This window comes from Herpailurus yagouaroundi, unplaced genomic scaffold (assembly GCF_014898765.1).
Source record: "Herpailurus yagouaroundi ecotype Mexico unplaced genomic scaffold, PumYag 166, whole genome shotgun sequence".
In the NCBI taxonomy this organism is placed as follows: Eukaryota; Metazoa; Chordata; class Mammalia; order Carnivora; family Felidae; genus Herpailurus; species Herpailurus yagouaroundi.
In genome coordinates, this window is record NW_024412407.1 from 7,216,999 (window position 1) to 7,244,457 (window position 27,459).

At 44.0% G+C, this 27,459-nt stretch overlaps 2 long non-coding RNA genes across 2 annotated transcripts; both read right to left on the bottom strand.

The window, feature by feature from the left end:
• Nucleotides 1–16,457: 16,457 nt before the first annotated feature.
• LOC121039070 (uncharacterized) lies at nt 16,458–21,565 on the bottom strand. The gene is made up of 2 exons (XR_005794601.1): nt 21,510–21,565; nt 16,458–16,810 (listed from the first exon to the last, which is right to left on the bottom strand). It is a non-coding gene; the product is annotated as an uncharacterized LOC121039070 (long non-coding RNA).
• A 657-nt stretch (nt 21,566–22,222) lies between these two features.
• On the bottom strand, nt 22,223–27,022 carry LOC121038673 (uncharacterized). Its single transcript, XR_005794439.1, has 3 exons — nt 26,749–27,022; nt 26,175–26,324; nt 22,223–23,307 (listed from the first exon to the last, which is right to left on the bottom strand). It is a non-coding gene; the product is annotated as an uncharacterized LOC121038673 (long non-coding RNA).
• Between the last annotated feature and the right edge of the window lie 437 nt (nt 27,023–27,459).

A 27,459-nucleotide genomic window follows, 5' to 3' on the forward strand; every position in this document is an offset into this window, starting at 1 on the left:
AACATACTGTTTAACATACTGTATAACATAGTATAGTGTTCTATTAGTTTCAGGTATAGAACAGTGATTCAGCACTTCCATACATCACCCTGTGCTTATCACAAGTGTCATCCTTAATCCCCATTCCCTATGTGACCCATCCCTCCATCCACTTTTCCTCTGATAATCATCAATTTGTTCTCTATAGTTAAGAGTCTGTTTCTTGGTTTGTCTCTCTCATTTTCCTTTGCTCATTTAGTTTAAGTTCCACATATGAGTGAGATTATATGGTACTTACCTTTCTCTGACCGACTTCACTTAGCATTATACTCCCTAGCTCCATCCATGTTGTTGCAATGGCAAGATTTCATTCTTTTTTTATGGCTGAATAATACTCTATTTTATATATACACCAGATCTTCTCTATCCATTCATCTATCGATAGGTGATTGCCATTTTTAACACAAGAAAAGGAGATTTACAGGGTAAATGGTTCCATGATTTCAGAGCTAAAAAATAGCAGAACAGGTTCAGAATATAGTGTCTTCTATTTGTAACCTACAGCTATTTGAACTAGTCCAACGTGGAATATTTATTTTGCATTACTTCCGTACAGACTGTGGACTGACTGAAGTATGGATCCCAAAATTTACTTTAGAGTTTGTATTAGTTTTAATGGTAGCCTGTTTTCCCCCAGAGAAGATTTCATGTAGTGGTTAAGACAAAGGTTTGGAATCAGACTTCTGATATTTGTATTCTGGCTTCATTCTTCTGGCTTTAGGGCCTTGGACCAATCACTTTGCTTTGCTTTGGTTTCCTGAGCTGTGGAATGGACATACTAGTAGTTTCTACCTCATTGGGTGACCGTGAGGATTAAAGGAGTGGACACATTTGTGTTTGGAACAGAGTCCAGATATATAGCAAGCACTTTAAGTTACTATTGTTATTATTATTATAGTTACCCTCATTTCCTGAAAGTTGTTGGAATAAAGTATAGTCTTTAGAGAATGTCTTATTGTTGCCTTACTGCAAAATAGCACAGTGGTAAAGAGAGTCATTTTGTATTCCGAGTGTACATCCTATTTGCACTTAAATTGCTTGTGACTTCAGACACATTGCTCAACCTTCCTAAGCCCCAGTTTCTCCTTACGTAAAATTAGAAAAATAGTAAGTGCCTCCTTCAAAGATTCTTGGAAAGATAAATGTGCTGATACATATAAGCATTTAATACAGTGCCTGTCATATAGTGCTTAGTTATTTTTGTTAATAATAGTAATATCACTAATTGACATAAAAACACAAAAGCAGAACTTCCCAAGTGATTTCTTTCTAAAAATCTAGTTCTTCACTGTTAATAATATCTCCTTACTTGATAGCAACATTTAAATCATAATCTTGCATTATTGACAGAAATACCATGCCTACCATTTATTGACTTCCTCCCAGTCTTTTTATTTGCATTAATTTCAACAAATGGGTACAGTGTACCCAAGTCCCTACCATTTCAGTAATTTATGTTAATACGTTTGAGAAAGATTTTACTCCCAACCTACAAATCTATTGTGTCAAGAGAAAGCATTTCTGAACACAGTACCAAAGCTCAGTTTACCTTTTTACAATTTCTTAATGTTTGATATTTGTCAGAATTCTGTTTAACATTAAAACATTTAATGTTAATTAAACTATTGTTTGATTCATTCATTCATTCATTCATTCAACAAGTATTTATTGAGTACACGTCTAATGCCAGGCGCTAGTAGGCACTGGAAATACAAAATGAACAAACTAAAAATGGGTTTTGCCTTCACAAAGCTTAAAAGGGTGTGGGGGATAAAATAAACAGTATGACAGCTGTTATGACAGGTAATACGAGGGGGTCGTGGGAAACAGCAGGAACAGATGCAAAATACAAGCCCTGTGTGACAAACTTCAATTTGGAGCATGGAGTGGGAGCTAGACAGCGGTAAGAAGTGAAGCGGGAGAAGAAAGCCGGGCCAAGATCATAAGAGACGTGGACTTTCCCGTGAGCCAACTGGGAAACTAGGGAGGACTCATGTAGAGGAGTGGCCGTCGGGTTTGTCTCTTACAAAGTTTCATTTGGCTGCTGTGGGAAGCACAGTTGCATGGGAACTCTGGAGTCAGGGCAACTTGGCAGACTTTTTGGGTGATTAAGGTAAGAGATTATGGTGAGTACTAGCCATAAGGAGAGAGAGAGAAGTGGTAAGAATGGAGAAATATTTAGGAAGTAGAATAGATGAGACCTGGCTCTGGATCCAGGGCCTCCACATTAAGCGCGTCACTCCAGCGAGCGCCCGTTCGCACTGACTGCCTAGGGAATGGCACCCCTGGACGTACTGTGAATGCTTCCTATCTGTGCAGCCTTCTAATCCTGTTGTGGAACGAGTATTGGGGTGAGAGGTCGAGAAGCAGAAGGAAGCATTGAAGACCATGCCCAGTTTTCCCCCCAGAGAGTGGTGGTTTCATTCGCAGAAATAGAGACCACAGAGGGTGACACAGGAATGTAGGGGACTAAGCACTGGGGAAAACCAGACACAGCTTCTACCCTCAGGTGACTCTCAGTGTAGCTAGGGAGTCCAAAAAACTGGCAGTTAACAGTACGGTGCTACGTCTCCTTTCTTCTGGGGCTGCGACTTGATGTGGCATGGATGGCAGGTATTTTGTGACGGCTCCTTTTTACAGAGGTAGTTAAATCTTGTTTTCATGCTTTTAAAAATCCGAAATGGTATGGAAAGTAGACTTTCAGGAGCGTCTGCTTTTGAAAAAGGTGTGAGAGATTCAGTTTTTTCTGAAGTGAGTTATGAAGCAGGTCACATTAAAAAGTAAAGCAAAATTTTGGGGCACCCCGGTGGCTGTTGGTTAAGCATCTGACTTCGGCTCAGGTCATGATCTCATGGTTCGTGAGTTAGAGACCCGCATCGGGCTCTGTGCTGACACCTCAGAGCCTGGAGCCTGCTTTGGATTCCGTATCTCCCTCTCTCTGCCCCTCCCTTGCTCACGCTCTGTCTCTCAAAAATAAATGTTAAAAAGAAAATTAAAAAATAAAGCAAAATTTCTAATTCACTGGAGAATCACACTATTCACAACTTTTTCCAGAATAGTTACTTGAAAGGGAGAAGAGTGAAGCTATACATGGTACAGGTTATTTCAAAATCACTTTGATTATGTTTTGTCAAATAATTTGGGGCAACAATAGGACTTGATTAGCAATTCTTTTTAACATGATTGTTTTGAATTCTATAAAGGTTTGAAAATTCAATTATTTCCCTCTCAAGTGAGGATGGAAAGCCTCTGTCTACATTAGCCCTAAGAGCAGCCTTTCTAACGAGATGGATCATTTGTTTTATATAGCAGGCCATGTGCACTGCTGATTCTAACCTGTTCGTGAGGAGCCGAGTTCTACATCTCTCTTCTGAAAACAGCTGCTCCTGAAGTCGGAGCACCTCAAGTATCTGGAAATAATCCTTCATTGGCTGATGCTTACAATGGCATTTGAAATTAAGTAAAAAAGACCTCTGGGTAATTTTATCCAATAAATGTTCATCTATATTTCTCTTAGAATATCCATATCTGATAACAGAAAGACAAGACATACACACACACCCTGCCATCAGCAGAAACACAGCTTGTGTGTGTACACAGCCCTTCCCTGGTGCCACACTGAACTTCCACTCTGGAGGGGACCACGGGTAGCAGTGCGGGGTGGTGGTGGTGTTGGGGGGTGGGGTGGGCTTGGTCTGGGTGCCTCTGGGCCCTCCCTGTCCCGGGACACGGGGCTGTGGGTAGCAGATCGAAGAAGATACTCTTTGAGTTTTTGTTGATCTCTCTGACTGCAACCAGCCAGTCCAACGTGGGAGGTAGGACACCGTCGATTTATGGAATCAGTACTGTGCCTTTACAGCGACTGGTGCTGTGTTGATGGCGGCAAAGCAAGCAGGACTGTGTGTCATGAAAGACCCAGCAGTGGAGGGACTTGACTGGTGACTCTGGAGCTGGAGATAACGGGGATAGGCAGGGAAGGCTGCGTGAGGAGGTCCGAGCGGCCTGGAAGGGCATAGAGGATCTGGTTCGCTAGAAGAGAGGTGACCCTAGCTGCCAGGGGTTACGGATGGACAACAAAGTGGCAGCATGGAAACCGCTGTGACAGTTTCTGAATGGGGCAACAAAGCCCAGTCCTGTTCCCTCAGGAGATCCCTTGGGGGAGAACCGTGAGTAGTAGAGTTGTCCTCTGGTGCGTCTCCTGGAGGCTCTTGTATTTTTACATGATGACATTGTAGCATTTAAACTTCACACTTTTCAAATACCAGCCGGAGGGGTCAGAGAAAAAAAATCAAAGGAAACAGTCATACAATCCGCGCGGATGGAACTACAAATTTAGGCCTCATTAGGATCCTTCTTTTGGTTTATCATCTCTTCAGGGAATAGCATAAATGAGGAAGTCCTGTCTGAGTTCTGTTTCAATCTACTTTACTGCTTGCCTTGCCGACTGACATTTAAAATCACCAAAGCCAATGAACACATTGAAGATGACGCTGAGGCTGAGAGTCGGGAGAACAGTAGTTTCATAAAACTAGGGCATCCTTTGGGAGATGTGGGACCGAAGAACAGGATAAAATGAGATTAATAGAGATTGGTTAGAGACAGGAAGAAATATTGAAAAATATGTAAAGATGTCATCAATAATAGAAGATTCTCAGCTACTAGTAAGTTACTGAAATCTGTCAAATGCTTTTCTGACCTGGTCTGCCTCTCTTTTAGTAATGAGTCTCTCACCACACAAGCTTGCTTCCTCCCTCAGCATGGAGACTGACTTGCATAGAGCAGAGCAGAGTAGGCACTCGATTAACAGTTCACTGATTGAAAGGTGAGTAAAGCTCAAGACAGTTGTTGCTGAGTCCTGTCCACCAACACCAGGCGGAAGCGATTGTAAATTAATTTGATCTTACAAAAGGAGAATTTTAAAAGCAGCCATTCTATAGCCAGAGTAGTGGAAACACACAAGGGTAGATGACTCAGTCATTCTATTGATCAGGTACCAGAATGGAATTTGCAGTACCATTCGGAATACATCTGGAACTCTGTCTTCAAAGAATCAGGGCCATAGTAGAAAGTGGGTTATTTATTTATTTTATTTATTTGTTTTTTTATGTATGTTAGAGTGCGAGCAAGGGAGAGGCAGAGAGAGGGAGACACAGAATCCAAAGCCAGCTCCAGGCTCTGCCCTGTCAACATAGTGGGGCTCGAACTCATGCCCTGTGAGATCATGATGAGCTGAAGTCGGACGCTTAACTGAGCCACCCAGGCGCCCTGAAGGTAGAGTTTGTATCATAACATGCTCTGGTGCTGCATGGCATTCAGTTGCTCCTTTGTGGCCCTTGGAACTATCCAGTGAGATATATAGGGCAGCTGTTGGGTTAAATTACTTGCCCAAAGTCGTGTGAATTGCGACATAACTCAAAACTCTGTGGTGGTTCTAGAAACTTCAATCAGGTCCCCACTCATGGAATCCAGTAATGATCTTATGACTCAACTCGTAGCACCACAAACCATTGAGTGGTGGCTCAGTGGGAACTAGAGTTAGTCTGCATATCAGTGGGATTATAGACATGCAATGTGATTTCTTTCAAGGGATGGTTTCCCAAGCACCTTACTTGGCACATAAAATGAAGTTAATATTTGCTGAATAACTGAATGAATGAATGAAGCGCTATGGAATAAGATGAAGCCTCCAGGCGAATAGCCTTTTAATTGGCTCAAAGCACTTGCCAGAACATTAAAGACCTTCATCATCAATGAGGCTTATTTTAATTCTGTTCCGCAGGATTGTGTTCAGAGAACTTCACCCCTCCCCCAATGTTCTTTGAATTTTAAATGAATGCGGAAAGGGAATAGGAATTTTGTTTCTCATGTGGAACTCTCTTATTGGTCATAACAATTCAAAAGGCTTAGTGATAATGTTACCTCCCATTTATTTTTTTTTAATTTTTTTTTCAACGTTTATTTATTTTTGGGACAGAGAGAGACAGAGCATGAACGGGGGAGGGGCAGAGAGAGAGGGAGACACAGAATCGGAAACAGGCTCCAGGCTCTGAGCCATCAGCCCAGAGCCCGACGCGGGGCTCGAACTCACGGACCACGAGATCGTGGCCTGGCTGAAGTCGGACGCTTAACCGACTGCGCCACCCAGGTGCCCCTGTTACTTCCCATTTATATGCATTCTGTTTTGTGTGCGGTAGCACTGTACCCAGGGCTTTGCACATACTATCTCTGTCCTAGGAACAGGCTCAGAAAGAAGTTGTTCTGGGAAGCTGGGAGTTGAACAGAGGTTAGTCTGACTTAAGACACTCATACTCTTCCTTCCACACTTTAGTCACTGCCAAGCTCTCTCCCCAATAACACAGAAGTAGGGTGACTGGAGACACAGGCTGGCAGCTGGCATTTCTTTGGTATCACTGCCACCCACTGCATCTTCAGAAAATAGCACATGCATGACAGACAGCATGCTGATAGGAATCCAAATGAGAGTGAATTTTAATTTCTCAGCAAGATGTTGGCTCTTCAGCGTCTGTAGAAATCTCCTAGCACTTTTAGCAAACGCGAAGGTCTAACCTTTGATGGTGTTGTTCCGTATTGAAACCTGGGAGGAGGATATGGGGAAGGGACAGAGTGTGGCCAAGAGTTTGTTAAGTCTGGTCCTGCGTGAGTTCTTCAGTTCATCTTGTTGACTAACAGATCCTGCAGACCTCCTCTGTGCCAGGCATCAGGGTGGTTGGCTTCGGGAGCTGGCACACAGGAAAGGGTATTGTTAGTGTTTGTTTGAGCCCCGTTATGAGCCATTGGATTCACTCTGTCTTGGCCAAAGTCATCTGACATCCCTGGATGTGTTCACACAGGGAGGCTGTGAGGTCACTGGGCAAATGTCCAGCCAGGGAGCACACATCAAAGTCAGTGCCCAGCTGTGGCTACATCAGAGGCTCCATCTTTCCACGCCAAGCAGAATCCCTTTTTCTACAGCGTCACAAGATCTTTCTAGGGACTAGGAGGGTGTGCGTGGGGGTATTCTTCCTCCCTTCAGTACTTTAGTACCTGGGACTGGGATCTAAAATAAAAATAGACTGGACTTTGAAGAGGTCACAAAATGCAGTTAGAAATGAGTGTGTAGAAATGGTCTGTCCTTCTTTGGGACAGAGGAGAGAGGAGCGTGTGTGTGCGTGTGTATGTGCGGTGGGAAATGGCTAAGGGTCTGTATACGATATTCAGGTCTGTTTTAGCTACTGGCCATCTGTTTCTCTTCTACTTTCTTTGCTTCCCATTTTCCATCATCAAGAAATTGTTTTGATTTTTGCTTTATGGAGTCCATTTAAGTAATAAAATATGGTGATTTGGGTATTTCTCACTGGGATAATTTCAATGTGCATGTTCCATAACATCAGAGCAAAAACTATGATAACTATGAAGTCAAGGCAGATCCAGGATTATGGTAAACTGGTGCATTTGTCATGGCAAAAAGCCAAGTTGGGAACAAGATGTTGTCATAGTTTTGTGGTCATTGGTTCGATATCCTGAAGATTATGCCATGTTCAATCCTCTTTTCTACCCTTTGAACCAAGCCTTTTGTGAGTGCTAAACATCCTTGAATTCTCTGTGATTGGTCACTGCTCATTGGGCAGAAATTAGCTTATTAGGATGGCAAAAGGACCAAAGGGAAGGACTCATCCATTTATTGCCTAGCAATAAAGTGATGTGCCAGGCTGTTTCTCCAGCTGAAGTTGCTACTGACCTGATTTTAGCCCTAAAAGCCTGTAACTTGAGGCCCAGGGCAGTATTATCTCTAGAGTCTAACAGTGGTAGAAACTCTGCTCGGTTATAGACTCAATCGTGTCCTCAGCCCTGGGCCTGGATTAGGTGGCCACCGAGAAGTGCCAGAGGGCCCCTTGCCAAGTACATCTCCCCAGTGGCTTGCTGCAGTGCCTGAAAAACCTATTCTAGACCTCTTGGAGACAATTTTACCTTGGCCCGGGCATTATAATTTGAAAGAGCTAATTGGCCCATTAACAGAGATGATTTTATCTCATAAAATCCATACCACCCTCAGGCCTTGGAGAGGATGATGCTAAAAGGATCCAAAGGCAGACTTGGGAGGCCAAAGCCAGGGTGAGATTCCAAGTAATCCAGAAGTGTAGGGAGTGACCTAACTAGGGCAACTGGAGAAGGAGAACAGGAAGGCAAATGGACCCTGTCTACCTCCCACAGGCTCAAAGTTTTGCCTGAGTGGGGCCTGGAGACACTGAGGTCCTAGGCTCACAGCCTTGATGTAAGTATCCATGGGTCTCCAGGGTGAGTGTTCTCCTGGGTCAGTTCAATGTTAGGTACTCTGGTTATTGTTACCCCAGCAAACACTAGAGCAAGGTGGTGGGAGGGAAGTTTCAGTAGGATGCTGTAAGTGGCTCCCGTCTACCTTCAGCCCTATTGCAAACCAAATAGCAAGGCCACCTGAAGCCCTCACACGGCAGAATCCAGATTCAAATAGATTTCTGTAACTCACCAGGAGAACTTCAAGGGCTTCAGCTCTCGTGGGTCATCGATTTCTTTGATTTTCCCCAGACATAGCCTGAGCCCCCTACTTGTGTCCCTGGAAGACATCATCTTCCGTTGGGTCCCAGAAACACCCACCCTGGAGTGTTTACACGTGCACAAATCCCTCCTGACTGCTCCTTGTCAGCAGCTTCTATGGACAGCTGAGGCAGGCTTTCTGGCCATGGCCACCCTGTGACGACTTCTGGCTTCTGCACCTCCCAGAGCCTGCTCAACCCAAAGTGTGGGCACAGACCCCAAACACAGGGGATACTAGAAGGCGAAGCTTAACAAGACTTCATCCAACATTTGAGGATGCCATCAGAACATTACAGGCCAGAAAGAGAACTTGAAACCAGGCATCCCCGCTCTTGGAGTCCACTGCTTCCTTTGCATGGTGCCCCTCCTCAAGTCCAGAATTCTCCTCTCCCAGCTGGCCCAAGCCAGATAAAGCAACACCCAGGTGCCCTCCTCTAACAGTCCGTGCAGAGGGTTATTTTGTGAAGGTAGCTTTTACATTTGAAGGCTCGGCCTCTCATTCTGTAGCCTCTGCTCCTGGCCCTGGATTACTCCCATCTTCAGGACTTCTCAGAAAGATGAGTGGGTAGGCACTTAGCCTTAGATCTGCTTGACCAAAACGCGAGTTGTCTCTCTCAGAGCAATAGGAAAAACTTCCCAAGAGAAAAACAAAGTCCAGTTAATACAGAATGCGCAGAGAATGCTTGTGATTCCCCAAATGTTGGCTTTAATTAATTAATTAATTTATTTATTTATTTTAGCCTTGTGTCTTACATTGGGTACCTGGGATTTGACTTAGCCCTTTTTACTCATCCTTTTCATCTTCTTTTCCACCCAAGAAAGCCTGATTTGGGTCATCAGAGTAAGTCAGAATGTTCAAACTGAGTGTATAGTCTGTCAAACTTTAGCCTTTGCCGTCTGAAATGTTTCTAAGTCAGGCTGCAGCGCCACACTTGATTTTGTCATTGCTTTCAGTAGAGCAAAGCAGAACAAAGCTGTCACTAACTGAACGCACAACATCATTAACCGCCAGAGAACTGTGAATCCAGACCTGGTAGAGATTCAGAAAAAGAATAAAGCATCTAGGGGAATGAGGGTCCTTAGATGAACTTGGAAGCTCACGTTAATAGGCCAAATTGACTGGTTTGTAAATGACCTGAATTCAGGATTAAGATTTTCATTACTATTGTGATCAATATCGATGTTAATGACATTGTCCTTAACATTTGTTAGAAGGAAAGCAGAATCTCATTTGCACGTATAATTACTTTTTGTAGATCTGCTTTTCTTAGCTGGAGCCGTAGGATTATCATTTTTTAAAGGACTGCATTATTAACTTTGATCCAGGAGATGGCAGTGTGCTTTTTGTGTTGCGACTTGGATGTGAAATCTTCTACCTCCTTTTTTCCCATGAACTGAAATGGATAATAGGGCGGGGCATTGTGAAATCCACGATGTAATGTGTTCATTGGTTCACTACATTAAAACAATAACACAACATTGAGTCTGAGTTATAGGACTGGGATTATATTTTAAATTCATAAAATTAATGTGGTGGGTTTTTGGGGTTTTGTTTTGTTTTGTTTTGTTTTTTTATCAAGCAAATAGTCCATGCTTAATCCTGTGCCGGATTTTCAGCAGGTAGAGTAGAAATATCAAAAGCTATCATTGCACTAAGAGGCTTAATACTTAGATGTGGAGTCACAAGGCTAATAATAATAAAACAGAAGATAGTTATGTATTAAATGAATTAGGAGTTAAGAGGAAGGAGAGATTGCTGTGGCCTGACCTCAGCAAGACCTTTCAGAGGTGGTAATTAAAGGGATGGGTCGGGACTTTTGGATAAAGATGGTGTCTCAAGCACATTTAGTTTTCTTCCTCTCTCTCCTCAGATCTTACAAAAATAGTAGTAAATAATTACAAATGAATAAATCATAAACAGCAAAAAGAAAAGCAATTGGGGGTTAGGAAATGAGATATCAACAAATTTTGGAAAGATGAAGGCGGAGGGTGTTAGAGAAAGAATTTGCATGAAGGAGCATATGGAAGGTGTTGTGGCTGAATATGATGAAGTCCTAGCCCCCAGTACCTCCCAATGTGACTGTCTTTGGAGATAGGGTCTTTAAAGAGGTAACTAAGTTAAAATGTGGTCATTTTAATCCAGTGTGATTGTTGCCCTTATAAAGAAAAGATTAGGGCACACAGAGGGAAGAAGGACAACCACGTGGAGACACATGGAAGAAACAGCTCTCTACAAGCCAAGGAGAGAGTCCTTCGGAAGAAACCAACCCTACTGACACTTTGACCTTGGACCTCTAGACTCCAGAATTGTGAGAAAATGAATTTCTGTTGTTTGAGCCACGTTATCTGTGGTACTTTGTTACGGCAGCCCTAGCAAACTAATCGGAATACATTCCAGAATGCTTGAGAGACTCTGAAACAGGGAAAGGGTAGGGTAGGTGTCTTTCATTAAATTTGGGAAATTCTTAGTCACCATTGCTTCAAATATTTCTCCTGCTTCTTTCTTGTCTTTCTGGTATTCCTGTTATGTGTATATTACACCTTTTGTAATTGTCCCATGTTTCTTAAATATTCTATTTTGTCTTTTTCACTCTTTTTTCTCTTTGCATTTCAGTTTTAGAAGTTTTGTGTTGTACATTTAGGTCTATGATCCATCTCGGGTAAGTTTTTGTGAAAATTTCACTGGCTAATTGCACAGACCAGATCTTCCAGCATGATGCTGTATAAGACTGGTAAGAGGGAACATTCTGCCTTGATCCTGATTTTAGAGGGGAAGCATTCAGCCTTTCATCATTAAGTATAATGCTAGATGCAGTTTTTTTTTTAATGTAAATACTCTATTAAGCTGAGGAAAGTCCCCTCTATCTTCTATTTGTATTTCTGTAAGTTTTTTAAAAAATCAACAAGGGGTGTTAAATTTTTTTGAATGCTTTTTCTCTATTGATTGATAAGATCATTCAGTTTTTTTTACATTAGCCTTTTTATATAGTGGATTACATTGATTATTTTTTGAATATTGAACTGGTCTTGCATCCCTGGAATAAAGCCCATTCATGGTATAGAATTCTTTTTGTATCATGTTGAATTCCATTTGCTAGTATTGTGTTAAGGATTTTTTTTTTTTTTTTTTTTACATTCATATTCATGAGGGTTATTGGTTTCTGTCTTTGTACTGTCTTTGTCTGGTTTTGGAACTAAGGTAATAGTAGTTTTATAAAACAAATAGAGAAATGTTTTCTCCTCTTATATTTTTAGGAAGGGATTATGTAGAATTGGTGCTAATTCTTCCTCAAACATTAGATCAGATTTTCCAGTGAAACAATCTGGGCCTGGAGATTTGTTTTGGGGGGATTTTTAAATGACAAATTAAATTTCCTTAATACTGTAAGTCTAAAGTATTTCATATTGAATGATAACGGTGGCTTGTGTTTTGATTCATTTCTTGTCAGTTGTCAGATTTGTATGTGTAGAGTTGTTTATAGTATTCTCTTATTATCCTTGAAGTAATTTCGATTATGTTAAATTTCTTAAGGTTTGTTTTATGGCCCAGGATATAGTATATGATTTGTGGGCACTTGAAAAAGCTATGGATTCTGCTGTTGTTGGGTGGAGTATTTTATAAATTCCCAACCTGTTAGTAGACGGTGTTGAGTTCTTCCATATCTTGCTGATTTTTTGTCTAGTCCTCAGCAACTGTTGAGAGAGGAGTGTTGAAATCTCCAACTATAATGGTGGATTTGTCTATTTCTTATTTCAATTCTATTAGTTCTTGCTTCACATACTTTGCAGCTGTCCTGTTTGGTACATACACATTTCAGATTGCTATGTCTTCTTTGGGATTGATCCTTTTGTCATTAAGTAATCTTATTCCTTGTTTCTAGTGGTTTTCTTTGTTCTGAAGTCTTCTTTACTTAATATAGGCACCCTTTGATTGCTTTCCTTTGATTAATGTTTACATGATATACCTTCTTCTGTCCTTTTACTTTCAAATTTCTTATATCATTATGAAGTGAGTTTCTTGTGATCAGAATTTGGTTAGGTCATGTTTTGTAATCCAATCTGTTGATCCCTATCTTTAAATTTGTCTGTTTAGATCATTTATATTTAATGTAATTATTGATACATTAGGATATAAGTTTGGCATTTTATTTTTTGTTTTCCATTTATTCTTATTGTTTTTCATTTCTGTTCTCTTTTTCTTGCCTTCTTGCGTGTTATTGGAACATATTCTAAAATTCCATTTTGATTATTTCTGTATGTTTTTGAAGTTTATGTTTTAATAAAGCATTTTATTGGTTGCTTTAGGTACTGCATTATATATACACATAACTTATTGTAGTCTACTTGTATTGTCATGTCACCAATTGGAGTGAAGTACAGAAATCTTACCTCTCTTTATGTCTCTTCATACTCCCCTATATATAGCATAACAGTCTTGTATATTTTCTCTACATATATTTAGAACCATAGCAGACAATGTTATAATTCCTGCTTCAACCCTCAAATATAATTCAGAAAGCCTATTGTAGGAAATAATGTTATATAGGAAAAATGTAAGAAAATAATGTAGGAAAGCCTGTTGTATTTATTTAGTTTTTAATATTCCAGGGTTTCTTCTTTTATTGTTTTCTTTCTGTTTAGAGAATTTTCTTTAATCAATCTTTTTTGGACAGGTCTCCTGATAAGACCTTAGTTTTCCTTCATGTGAGAATTTTTTGATATCCACATCATTCTTGAAAGATGTCTTCACTGGAATCTGGTGAACCTATTAGATTCTTGGTTGATAGTTCTCTTCTTTCAGCACTGAAAAGTACTGTGCCTGTTCTTTTTGGTCTCTGTGGTTTATGATGAGAAATCCAATGTCATTGTAATTTTCCTATAGTTAAGTTGTCATTATTCTCTGGCTGCTTTCAATATTTCTAATCTATTAATTCATTTATTCTGTAATTTCTAATGTTCTATCTTTCAGTTCATTGTTTCTCTCCTATGTTTCCTCCTGCTGTTGAGCCCGTCCACTGAGACGTTTATTCCAGTCATTGTATTTTTCAGTTCTCAAATTTCCACTTGGTTCTTTACATCTTCTGTTTCCCATTTTTTATTTGTTTTAAGCATGTTTGTAATTGTTTGTTGAAGTTTGTTGTCCTTTTCAGTTTGAGCACTTCCTATTTCTTTGTATAACCAGTGATTTTTAATTGAAACCTGGGCATATTCATATCATGTATGAAAATCTGGATCTTACTTAACCCTTCTTTTTAAAACTGATTTAATTTCACACTTCTCTGGCAGAGATGTGGGTGGGGGCACCACCACCCTGTTACTATCAGGTGGAAGTAGAATTCTGGGTTCTGCATTCAGCCTCTGTATGAGGATGGGGATTCTTCATACTGATGGGTGGATATGGCAGTGTCATTTCCTCATGTGGTCTCCACTGACACTGTGATGGGGCAGTCTCCTGATTGCTGAGTGGTGGTCAAAGTCCTGATACTCCATTAGGCCTCCTCTGACACCATCCCATCTAGGAAGGGGAGTGGGCACCTCCTTATTGCTGGGTGGGGGTTGAAGTCCCGTTGCCCAGTGGTCTCCATTTGATACCACGAGGGGTTGGCATGCTTGTTACTGGCCGGTGGGGATAAAATTCCTGGCCCCCTACTTGTCCTCCTCTCCTACTAGCCCTCTCGGGTGTTGGAGCTCCTCATTTAGAGTCTGGTGAGGGTGTGAGCCTAGGCTCCCTACTTGGCTTTTTCTGGTATGGATGAGAGTGGAGCCACAGATTTTTCCGTGGTGTTTGTCTGGAGCAGAGCTCTGTTATCTAAAAGTCGGTGCTTTGTTCGGCTGCTCCTTTCCTGGTCCTTGGCAAACTTTTGGGGGCCTTATTTTGATCTGTGCCTGTTGGTGTTTCTGGATTGCTGATCTTTTCAGCGACACGTTTGAGATGTGTGAGGCAAAAAGAACACTCAGGGTATTCACTACTGTTTTCTTTGGGTCCCAAAGTCCCTAGTTGATCTGTCTCATTCTACTTTTCAATCTTCGTATATTTGATTTATAAGTAATGTCCAGGGATTTTATTTGTATTTAGCAGGAGAACTAGGGAAAGGTACACCTGTTACTAATAGTTTTAAAATATTTTTTGTACTTTTAGACTTAATCTCCTCCAGAAGCTTAAGTCAGAATCTCTGAATCATGTTTGGTTCCTCACTTTCCCTCATTTTCCATTGGTAAGTCCTCTTGGCTGTATCTCTGAAACATATTCAGATCCTCTTCTCTCCATGTTCACTTCCATTAGCCAAGGTCAAGTCAGGATTTCCTTCCTAGACCACTACGGATAGTAGTAGTCTGGTTTCCCTGCTTCCATTCTTGCCCCTACAACCTATTCTCTTACAATTATTACAGTAGGGGCGCCTGGGTGGCGCAGTCGGTTAAGCGTCCGACTTCAGCCAGGTCACGATCTCGCGGTCCGTGGGTTCGAGCCCCGCCTCAGGCTCTGGGCTGATGGCTCAGAGCCTGGAGCCTGTTTCCGATTCTGTGTCTCCCTCTCTCTCTGCCCCTCCCCCGTTCATGCTCTGTCTCTCTCTGTCCCAAAAATAAATAAACGTTGAAAAAAAAATTAAAAAAAAAATTATTACAGTAAACTTTAAAAAATATAAACCACTTCATGTCACTACCCTGATTCAGTACCTCTAAATGGTTTTTTATTGCATTTTGAATAGCATGCGAACTCCTTATCCTACTTTGTTAAGTCTCCAAATGATCTACCCCTTGCCTACCTCTCTATCTGTATCTCTTCTACTCCTTTAAGTCAAAATGATCCCATCTTACTTACCTCATTTTTCCTGCTCGGTACTTCTCTCTAGGACCTGCCTCAGGGCCTTTGCCTCAGGGCTATTACAGAGCCCAGAATGCTCTTTTCCCAGATCTTCACAGGGTTCTTTTGCGTATGTGGATTCTGTCTAAAACATCATCTTCTGGGAGAAGCTTTCCTTACCGCCTCTCTTACCTAAGTAACTTTCTATATCAACGCCCTATTTAATTTCCCTATCTATCTATCCCTAATGTTTTCTGGTATATTTGTTTACTAGCCATCAGTTCTCTTCTCCCTATGAGATATAAACTCCATGAGATCAGGGTTATTGCCTATCTTGTTTTCTGAGATGCACTGGAGACACAGTCTCTAAATAATTTTTACTAATTGGATGAATTCAATCAACTCCTAGCGAGCTAGTTATGTACAGAGGTCTATGTTGGGTATAAGATAATTCTTCATATTGGACATATAGAATCTGACCACTGGCCTTTTGTTGTAGATTTCTTGGTCATCTTTTATAAAGCTGGAAACTGAGGCTTGAGGAGACTCAGCACTTTTCCCAACATTAGTGAATTCAGTTCTACCATCATTTACCAAGGGCCCACTATATGCCAGACACATACGTGGTTCCAGGAACACAAACATGAACAAAGCAGGGCTCTTACCCTCTAATTTCTCACAGTCTGGTGTGGGAGACAGAGCAGAAAGCACTAACAATACTACAATGCGATGTATGAATAAACTGTGGTAAACCTTATTCTCAAGGTAGGAACAAAACACTAAGAGATAAAGAAATTGTGTGACTAATTTTGCTGGACGGTTGGATGAAGATTTTGAAATAGCGTGTTTACAGAGAACACGCTATTTGAGCTAGGCCTTCAAAGATGAATAGGATTTTGCCAGGTGCAGAAGGGGTGATAAGAGCTTTCCAGACAGAAGAGGAGAGGAGATGTGAAAGCAGAGGGGCCAGTGAGCTGTTTGAGAGCAGGCTGGACTTTCACAACACTTATTAAAGTCAGCATTAAAGTGAATCTGGCCCAAGAACTGCATGAATAGACTTTAATTCTTTTCTGAGTTAATAAATATTTGATCTGTCTCCAAGAGTCAATGAACGTTTGCTTTGTCTAAGATTTTACTTCCAAAGTTGTTTGTGGTTTTCCCTCAATCAGCCTCTTCTGTTTGAATGAACTGTCGTTGCACCACGTGGAAGTGGGGATAGGATCATGGTAAATTCACAAACGCCCTCGCTTGCTTTTTCCACAGGCTTGGCATGGTGTGGTGGACCGTAGTTAGGGAAGGCTTTCTTACCCTCTGCTGGTATGACCACATAGCATGAAATCCCCGAACTAGGAACTCTTGGCTGTGGATTCAGTCTTGCTGGGCAGAACGCAAATATCACTGGGAAGAGAAATACAGAAAACCGTTATGAACATTAACATCGGCCTGAGAGTGAACCGTGAGCCTCTTCCTTCCGTGCTAGCCAGTGTCCTTCGGGAACCGAGGGAATGGGCACTTGGTTGTAGAGGGAAGACGAGAAGGAGAATATGCCAAATATATGCCAGAAATACACAGAGCTGGGTGCTCTGGTGCTTTTGGCATTTTAAGTTCCTCAACGCTGTTCTAATTTTACAGATTGGGTCACTGGGGCACGTGGAAGTTGAGTAGCTCGACTGAGGTCATACTTCTAACAGTAACAAAACTGAAATTCAAAACCAGGTCTGTTTCCAAAGCTGGATTGCCTCTCGACACCTGCCTTCTATAGTAGGTAGCGTGTGGTCACACGGGGCCGCCCCGCCGCCGCGGGGTGGTGACAGTGAGCATGGTGGGAAAAAAAATGGCCAAGACATAGAGCGGGAGGCCAAAGGTCACTCAGTTCACAGTCACACTTTGGGCTGACCCTGAGGAAGGATAGCACTGTCTCTCCAGTCCAGGAGTTGTCTCTTTGGCCTCACTGATGTGCCACCTATCTGGAGAAGTTGGAGGGACAGAGCCGTTATCTGGATAAGCCGATAAAATTCTTGGCAAAATAAAACTGTACCAGATAACTCTTGTTATCTGGTGCTTGCTTCCTACAGTGTACCTGCGGCTTGGAGATAATCAGAAAACCTTTTCCATCAGATGTCGTATCACAGATGAGAAAAACAGTGTGAAGGAAGGCAACGTGTGAATCAGGCAAACAGTATTAGGTACAGGTGGGCTTAAACCCGTTGTCCCTCGTCCTTGGGAAGGCCGGTGTGATTCTCTGCCAAGTTCCCTTGAACTTGCTCATCCCTTGAAAGCATGAAGCAGGACTCTTCAGGATCTGTCACCCGGAGACGAGGACTCTAGTCCACAGGGAAATGGCCTCCTGGGGATGCTACGCACGTTCGTCGTCCGGAGATTAAAGGAGATTGTGCCGCGCCGCCACACAAAGAAGCCATTGTGCAGCTTGTGGGTAGGGGCGCCACACGCACATGTGCCCGCACACACACACCTCCAGGGTGGCATGCCCATCTCCCCCTTCTTGTATTGTATACACGCGAGTGAGCTGTGATGCCGCAGTGCCTCTGGGGAGTCTAGCCCGCCCCACCCAGCTGGGCTCTCCCAGCATGCAGCGGGGCTGGGAGGTAGAGGACTCTGCACCTTGGGTCAATGTCAGCCATCAGTCCACTTCTGGATACACCGTGTTGTGACGTCTTCCTAAGAACCGGAAGCTAGGTCCCGTCCCCCTTTTCACTACTTCAAGGAGCGAGCATTTTATTCAGTTTCAGTGACATGTACCTTGAACACATCAGTGCTGTAGACTACGTGGCCAAGGAGATGTTGTTGGCTCCTTCTTACACTGACGATAATCACTTTCAGCATCGGGTAGGATCTCCTTGTTCGTTTCACTCCAGCCGCTTGAGCCCCCTTTCTGTTGCTCAGACATGCCTGAGGACCTTGCCTGGAACTCTCTTCCCGCCTCATCTTGGGGGTCATCTGAAGTGCTCGGCATTGGGTTTGCAACTTAGTGACAAGTGTTGTATTTTATTATTACCGGGAGTGAATCTAATGAGAAGGTAATAAAACGTGCGGGCTGAGACGGAGGTGGAGGGCAGGCTGCCTCAATGACGTCTAGTGTGGGACCCGGTTCAGACAGGGGAGCTCTATCCAGCCGATTATGCCCCTGACCCAAATCAGCAGACCAATTGGAAGGAGAGGCATCCGTGATGACGGTCCTCACGGGCACCATGGTAACAGAAGGACCTTACTCGGGTTCACCTTGCCCCCAGTAGCCTCTTGTCTAACTTCCCCGCAGCTCGGGAATCCTGTTCCTTCTTAGAGGGGAGGCAGCAGCCCTCTAGCAGCAAGCTCACGGTGGTTAGCGATGCCAGTGAGTGGCTTTAAAAATCTGATGTGGCTGAGATCACCTTCTCTCATTTAGAGTCTGGGTCACGTATAGGAAGAAACATACTAGCCCTTTATCTACCGTCAATTCCGATTTCATGCTTCCTTCTGCATGCGCTATCTAAATTAAATCTCCACTCCGCTAGGGAGCCCTCTGGCTTCTGGCTCCTATTTTTGGAATAGTAGTGAAGACTCCTCCAGAAAAGGAGGCTCTCGGGCTCCTGCTGTGGTCTGGGCTCCCCCAGGCTCTGCATGTCTGAGGGTTAGTGTTTCTCGTTTTCTTGCCACGGGGATATTTATTGTTCAGCTGGTGACACCAGTGGTGTCTTGAAACTAAGCCCTGGTCCACCAGTAATTCCAGGCCCTGTCCCCAACAGGCTCTGAAGCCAGAGTCCCAAGGACAGCCCTGAAGTTCTGCTTTTCATGCTCGTCTGGCTCTTTTTTTTTTTTTTTTTTTTTTTTTTTTTTTTTTTGCATGAGTAGATAGACTCTCAACAAAGAGTGACATGTAATAAATAGCAAGCGAGAGATCTGTAGGGGTAAGGGGGAAGAAATGGGTGTTGAAAGATTTACATACTGGATTGAGAATCTTGCCGAAGGCCAGCTGTTAACAGTGCTGAGCTCTGTTGCTATTTTCAGTAACCCCTGTGGGTAGAGCTAGGGGCTGGGCGATGCTCCTGTAGGCCAGGTGTGCGGAGGTCTCCCTCACAGGGCTGAAGGGACCTGCCAGATGGGGGCGTGTGGCAGGACCAAGGGCCTGTGACTTGGTTTTCCCTTGGAGTACTTGTCCTAGATGGCCACGGCCACCCCTGGGCCTGGCTCCCAGGGTTGGGCGATTACGCTTGAAAATTCAGGTCCACAAACAGAAACTTCTTTCTTCGGTTCCCCTCAGCAGATCTCGGGCATACTGACATTTTCAAGAGGACTTTACCAAATTCTTCTTTTTTTTTTTTTTTTTTTAGCGTTTATTTATTTTTGAGACAGAGAGAGACAGAGCATGAATGGGGGAGGGTCAGAGAGAGGGAGACTTAGAGTCTGAAACAGGCTCCAGGCTCTGAGCTGTCAGCACAGAACCCGACGCGGGGCTTGAACTCATGGACCGCAAGATCATGACCTGAGCCGAAGTCGGCCGCTTAACGGACTGAGCCACCCAGGCGCCCCTGACTTTACCAAATTCTAAGAGCAAACACAGAACACAAATGAAGCAGATATTGGAGGCAGACAAAGTTCAGCTTGCACAATCCGGGGGTCGTGACATCTGGGTAGCCTGCAGCACTCTGCTGTCCCTTCTGGAGTCCCCTAGTCCCAGCAGCTGACTGCCTCCATGCAGAGGGCACCTGCCTTCTTCTCTGATGCCACAATCTACTTTCCCAGATGTAACTACCTAGCCTCCTTGCCACTTTCAGTTCTTCAAGTTCAAGGCCAAGGGAAAATGCTAATGCTGCCTGTCCAGTAGGGACTTCCCACTGAGTTTTGGGTTCTCGTCCAAAGATGGGTCTTTCTCCAGCCACCTGGGAAGATGGTGCGTTTCAGGTGAAACCTCTGCTTAGAAAAAGCAGTTTTGTTCTTGATGTATCCAAAGGAGGAAACAATAACTAAAAGTGTTCGTTCAAGAACTACCCACTTACAGCTTGGTAGAGGAAGTCACTGATAAACGGTGCTCCGCTGGGAGATCTGAAGAGTGAAGGCCTGGAAGGACAAACTTCCTTCCAGAGTTGGGCAGACTCTCTCTCTTCCTCAATGCCTTTCCCAGAGTGTCTGTTTTGGGGTCCTCCATTCACACATTTAGTACGTTTCTGGATTGTCACCAATTATGCCCATGAGTTTTGGTAAGCTTCTCAGCAGGTGGGTTTTCCACCTTTCATGGGGCAGGAAGAACCTTGTCTCTGGGGGGCAGGGGCTGGCAGAAGGTATTTCCTCAACTGTGAGATGAAGGGTGTGTTGGATGGGTGGGACAGTCTTCCCAGTGCCTGTTATATCTCAGTGAATCTCTTCTTTTCCTAGCCTTTTCTACCAAACCTTGCTTTCTCACTTTTTTTTCTTTTCTTTCTTTTTTTTTTTTGCAATGAAGAAAAGATAGTCTTTTTAATTTTTGTTATTTTTTATATAATTTATTGTCAAATTGGTTTCCATACAACACCCAGTGCTCATCCCAACAGGTGCCCTCCTCCATGCCCATCACCCACTTTCCCCTCCCTCCCATCCCCCATCAACTCTCAGTTTGTTCTCAGTATTTAAGAGTCTCTTATGGTTTGCCTCCTTCCCTCTCTGTAACTTCCCCCGCCCCTTTCCCTCCCCCCTGGTCTTCTGTTAAGTTTCTCAGGATCCACATATGAGTGAAAACATATGGTTTCACTTTTTCTTGATCCAGGACTTGGTCAGCCATTCACATTTATGACATCACCTTACTATCTTGAGGTGGTGCAGTTCCAGTGCAAAGCAAGGAAACTTGGATGTGTTAGTTGACAACTCTGTGTGCCCGCACATGTGATCCCTGGCCCCCCTCCGCCAAGGTGACCTTCTCAGAGGTTTTAAAGGGGACACCAAGTGAGGTGGCTGAAGGGAGAGCTGGTTGATGTGGGCCACAATGAGTCGGCACAGGCTGGCGTGATTGTGGGTAGTGGGGTTGTTATGCCCAGAATTCGTGATCCCCAAAGACCACCAGGGAGCCGAGTCTGATGCAAAAGCAAAAAGAACCTTTGTTCGAGCTAGCTCGAGCTCAATCTCCTACCTGCACCGACGCAGTGGTGATATGCAGTGGTGATATGCCGGGGAGAGAGAGCAAGTTGACCTGAGCTGAAGTCAGACGCTTAACCGACTGAGCCACCCAGGCGCCCCAGAGATCGAGTTTCAAAAGCACAAAGGTTTTATAGGGGTCTAGGGGCAGTTGGTGAGGTAATGGCTGTGGCCTCAGCTGATTGGCTGGGGAAGGGTCGTGGCCTCAGCTGATTGGCTGGGGAAGCGTTGGAGTCCCGGTCTGCAGGTCTCCGGGCGTGTTTTGATCAGGAAGTTTGAACGGGTGAGCGGGAGGTTACTCAAGGGGAGGAGGCGTGGTCTGAGGTTTCTGCCATTTTCCCGGAAAGAGGGCATGTCGGGGACATAGTCACTCAAGGTGGAGGACACAGAGTCCGCCGGCATAGGTCCGCCCTTTCAAGGTATGAACCCAAGAGTTATGCTTGACAGGTGTGGAGAGGCAGCAGGGGGGCAGGGCAACACTTCAGGGGGTGGTGCTCTGATGGGCACCAGCCCATCAGATGTGACCGGCTGTGTCAGGTTGTGGAAGCCAGAGATGAAAACAGAAGGGAATAGGTTGTGAACGTTCTCCGGCGCCAAACCCAGGAGCCCGGACTACGTTCCAGAGACAAAGGGGAGCCTTTGGAGGGATCTGAGCTCTGAACTAATCTGATGAATCTGCCTTCAGGAAATCGGTCTGGCTGCAATGTGTTAAGCCGATTATATTAATTTTAATGACAGAGTTGTAGACAGCAGTGTTTCGAATGAGGAATTCATAACGTGTAAATAGTTTATTTGCAAAAGCATAGCTCGGACATTATGTTGTAATGTAAGGCAGGAGAATATCGTAAGATGCTACTGGATATATGTTTGTTTTTTCTCCTGGAATTCACTTCTGACTCTTCCACATTTAGGCAATTAGTTGGTCCCAAAGGCCTGCGCCCCATGTCACTGCAGAACCAGGGCCACGGGACTCGAAGGGTCTTGTAGGCAGCACCCCATTGCAAGTGGACAACTCGGTCACAACCAGAGGAGAAACCCTGTCCCACGGCAGCCTGGCACTGTGAGATTCCAGAGCTGTGGCCGAGCAGGAAGCCTGCACTTGTCCTCCCGCGTGTCTCCTCCTCTCTCATGCGACTGTCACACTCACAGTACTTCTGACACCAGGTGCGGCCAGGTTTCTGCACCAAGCAATTCTCCGACACCATCTACCTCCAGGTAGCACCCTATCTCACGGGCTGAGGGCTCAGTTGCCTGAGATTGCCCCTACTTCAGACGGCACTGCACGTAGTAGGTCTCCGGGTGACCCACACCTTCTGTCTGCCTTGGCTACACATCAGAGGTTCCCATGACGTCCTCCGCCTTGGATTTGATTGTTTCCTAGAACAGCTCACAGCACTCCAGAAAACACTTACTTATGTTTACCTGTTTACTATATAATAATGGGTGTGCTAAAGGACACAGATGAACAGCCAGATGAAGAGGCACCTAGGGTGAGGTCTGGGAGAATCCTGAGCGCAGAAACTTCTGTTCCTGTGGATTGGGCTGTGTCACCCTCCTAGTATGTGACGTGGATGTGTTCACCCACCTAGAAGCTCTCCTCACTCCATTCCTTGGGGCGTAGGCACGATCAATTATTAACTGCATATCCAGCCCCTCTCCCCTTTCTGGAAAATGGGGGGGGGGGGGCGGTGGTGGTGGGAGAGGGCTGAAAATTCCGAGCTTCTCATCATGGCTTGGTCTTTTCTGGGGACTGGACCCATCCAGGAGCCATCGAGGAGTCCACCAAAAGTCACCTGTTTAGAACAAAAGACACTATTACTCAGAAAATTTCATGGAATTTAGGACATCTGTGTTAGGAACTGGGGTCAGAGACCAACGATTAGAACAAAAGTGCTTTTATCACTCAGGTATCCACGAGGGTTTTAGGAGCTCTGTGCCAAGAACAGAGGCAGAGGCCAATATTTTCTATTTTCTATTATCTCACAGCGGCACACCCCAGGGAAAGCATCAAGAAGGAGTGCTTCCACTTTCCCAGGAGAAGGAGGATTTAAAACAGAAACCAAGTGGGGCGCCTGGGTGGCTTAGCCGGTTGAGCATCCGAATTCAGCTCAGGTCAGGATCTCATGGTTCGTGGGTTTGAGCCCCGGTCAGGCTCTGTGCTGACGGCTCAGAGCCTGGGGGCCTGCTTCAGAGTCTGTGTCTCACTCTCTCTGCCCCTCCCCTGCTCACTCTCTGTCTCTCTCTCCCCAAAATAAATAAACATTAAACAAAATAAAAAATAAATAAAATAGAAACTAAGTTGAGTTATAAAAAATAAAGTTATAATTTTTGACACCAGGGTGTATAGGTTGATGTTCATACCTAATACAAGGTCAATTTAGCTATCGTGACAGATAGTAGTTTACATGGCTGTTTGAGTAGCTGATAGAGGCAGTTTGCTAGGATGATTTGCAAATCTGGTAGGGATTTTAGGCCCTTTTCCTCAGGGTGATGGAAAGAGCCCTGGGCTTAGGGGCTTTTACGGTCCAACACTGCCTCACATCAGTACCACATCTGTAGGCTAAGATTGCCACAAAAATACAGGACACTCCATTAAATGTGAATTTCAGGGGCACCTGAGTGGCTCAGTCAGTTAAGCGTCTGACTTCGGCTCAGGTCATGATCTCATGGCTTGTGGGTTCGAGCCCCATGTCAGGCTCTGCTCTCAGCTCAGAGCCTGGAGCTGCTTTGGATTCTGTGTCTCCCTCTCTCTCTGCTCTTCCCCTACTCACATTCTGTCTCTGTCTCTGTCTCTCTCTCAAAAATAAATACACATTAAAACAATATTTAAAAAATGTGAATTTCAGATAATGAATAATGTTGGGGACATACTTATACTAAAACATTATTTGTTATTACCTGGAATAAATTGAACTAGGTATCCCGTGTTTTTCTCCCCTTATGTCTGGCCCCCTTACTTAGGGCAAGTCATTTAAACTCTTGGAGCTTTGGTTTCTTTGTCTGAAAGATAGTGAGTGCTTTGCTTTATGGTGCTGTGCTGATCCCTGCAGCAGGGGGGAAGTTTTTCTCCACCTTCTTAGGGTCCCTGGCTGGGTCCAAAACTTGAACTGACAAGGGGAAAATCATACAAATTTATTGAAGATAACTCTCACATGACATGGGAGACTTCATAAGGAGAGGAAGGCCCAAAGAATCGGCTAGATCTGAGTATTTTTACATTAGATGTGATGAAGAGTGAACAGCCATGGAGGACTATGTTAGAGTGAGGTGTAGGAGGTAAGTGTAGGAAGCTGGGAAAACCTAGGGAGGCTTGCTTGTTAGGATTTCTCTTCAGGTCCCTTCTTCAGAGATAAGGGTGCTCCTTGCCTCCAGTGACAGGGGAGGGCACCTCCCACAAGAGGGTTTTATGACCTGTTTCCAGAAGGATGGAGGGAAGATCATGGTGGCCTTCCTGTTCAAACTGCTTCAGCTTAAAATGTTGGATATGCCAAGGTGCCACATTTTAGGGTAGCATGTCTGGAACCCCATCATTCCAATAGTTAAAGTGATCTGGAATCTATAGTCTTATGCACTCCTAGAATAACTCTGGTCTGTGTGGAGTAGGGCAGATGCAAGTTTTCATTCTACTTAATAGATGTGTGTTCTTGGATATCCATCATAGATAGTGATATCTATCTCATAGTGTACTTATGAAGTTTAAATGAGTTAATGAATGTGAAGTGCTCAGCTCTGAGCATGGTACGTTGTAAGTGCTCAATAAATAATACTTAGTTACTACTGCAGGTGCATAAATATGCTGCAACATTATCAGGCTAAATCAGGAAGGCTTGCTGAGTGCTCTCTCTGCACTAAGTGCTGCTGGGCACTGTCTTTTCCTTCCAGTTAGTAATCAGAAGAGGACAGAAATTGGCAAGTTTAAAAGGGGAAGCAATTTACACCTCTTCCTAAGTATGTTAAGAGACAGAGATAACACCTTTGTGAATATTTTTGAAGAGTCTAAAAAATTTTCCTGAATCTTGGTCCATTCAATAAACTCCAAAGAAATCAAAAGCTGATGCCTACATTTTACCGCAGGTAAAAACATCCCTCATAAACAAACTGGGGGTTCGATGCAGCCTTAGATGTATCACCACCCCGAGGCTAAAGCTCTCCCTGTTTATTAAACCAAACAGATGCAATCTGGGTCACAGCATTAGCGAATGGCGAGCCAGCCTTGCCTGGTGCTCTACCTCCCTGAGCACAGAGGGAGAAGAGAAATGCATCAAACAGAGCTCATCAGAGCAGTTTCGAGAGAGGCTCGGATACCTTTCAAAAGAAGAAAACATGAAGATGTAACCACACGAAAAGGTAGAAATAAAAGCTAGGGAGTAGTGGCAACAGAATCATCAGGTTTTAGTTTTGAGCTTGTTTAAAAACTGGGGGTATTTGTGTAGCTGCCTCTCCACTCTCAGTGTTGGCTTTTCAGGGACCTCAGAGACTTACTGGAGAAGGGGACAGATAAGCAGGTGCCTAACCGTCAGAACCTGCAGCCGGCAGACAAACAGAAAACCACTTCCTCCCCAGTCCCTTTTCCGAAGCCCTGAGCCCACCCGGACTCTACCTGCAGGTTTCTGCAGCCGCTCTCCTTTCTCCCAATCTTTCTAGTGTTTTCTTTACCGACCTTTTCCATCCCGAAGCTCTCACAATCCAATCTCCGTGCCGCTCGCTGCCTTGTGAGTCATTTTTAACATTTGGTAGGTTTCATTGCTGAAATAATCATGTCTCTCACGGAATGGAGGTGCTGGGCCATGGAGTCGAGTGAAGTGAATATCTGTTTATGGGGTGAAGAACACATTTACATCAATCACAAGCTGCATAGTCTGAGCTGACATATAAGATGCCCCTTGGGAGTGACTGCTTTTTTGCTTGTTTTTTTTTTTTTTTTTCAATTGAAGTACTTGTCATTTCATTTCATATTTCTTTAGATGCAATCAAGGCATGTTAGTGAAAATGCATGAGTCAAACATTTCTTTAAAAAACAACTGCTTTCAGACAACATAGCCTGTGGAAGTCAGATGTATTTTCGTATCTTATGGTAAATACTTGCCTATGGAGAAGCCTTATTATGTAAATTCATCTGCATATGCAGTGGTGAATAATTCCTTGAAACCGTTGGTTGGGTTATGAAATCGTCTCACAGGTTGAAAAATCATCATGCTTTCTGCTAAAAGTATGTATTTCCCCCCCTTTCTTACTTGTGGTTCCTGGACAGCAAAACCCAGGGTCCTCTGGGAAGCCTCCTGCGTTCATTAGTCTGGTTTCTCTGGTGACTCTCTTTAGATTCCCTTGTTATCCCCAAGCGTCTTTCAGTTTGCTCTTTTCTTATTTTCTCTTTCTTTCCCCCCAGAAAGCTTACATGAAAGGTCCATTATTAGAGAGCACAGGTTGTCTGTGTCCCATCATGGGCTCTGTGTGGTCTGGAGTTTGGGGAGTTGCAGGATAAGCAGTGACGGTGGCAGCCTGTGGAAGTGAGGCTGACCTGGTTAAGCAGGTGGATGTAACCAGATCAGTCACACCCTCACGCCCTCCACTTCTACCCTCTGCCCTCCCACCTCCTCCCACTGTGCCCGGTACTTAAGACAAAGGCACTAGAAAGAGTATGGATTTTGGAGTCACACAGACCTGCCTTTGCGTCCTGTCACCTCGTAAGCTGTGGGACCTGGTAAGGCACTTGGTACTCCGGGTCAGGGTTTCTTTAGCTGAAACACGAGGAGGGTGCCATATGCCCCGCTTTGCCAGGGCCAATCTTGGTTTATGCTTTGTGTCCTGGCACACTTATGCATAGCGTCTCCATTCAACATCTCAAGCGTCCTGAGCAGATTCTATGGTGACCCTACAAAAGGGAGTAATTCTTACTTCCTGTTGTTGTGGTAAGGACGGCATTTTAAGCGTCTACTATGGTGTCT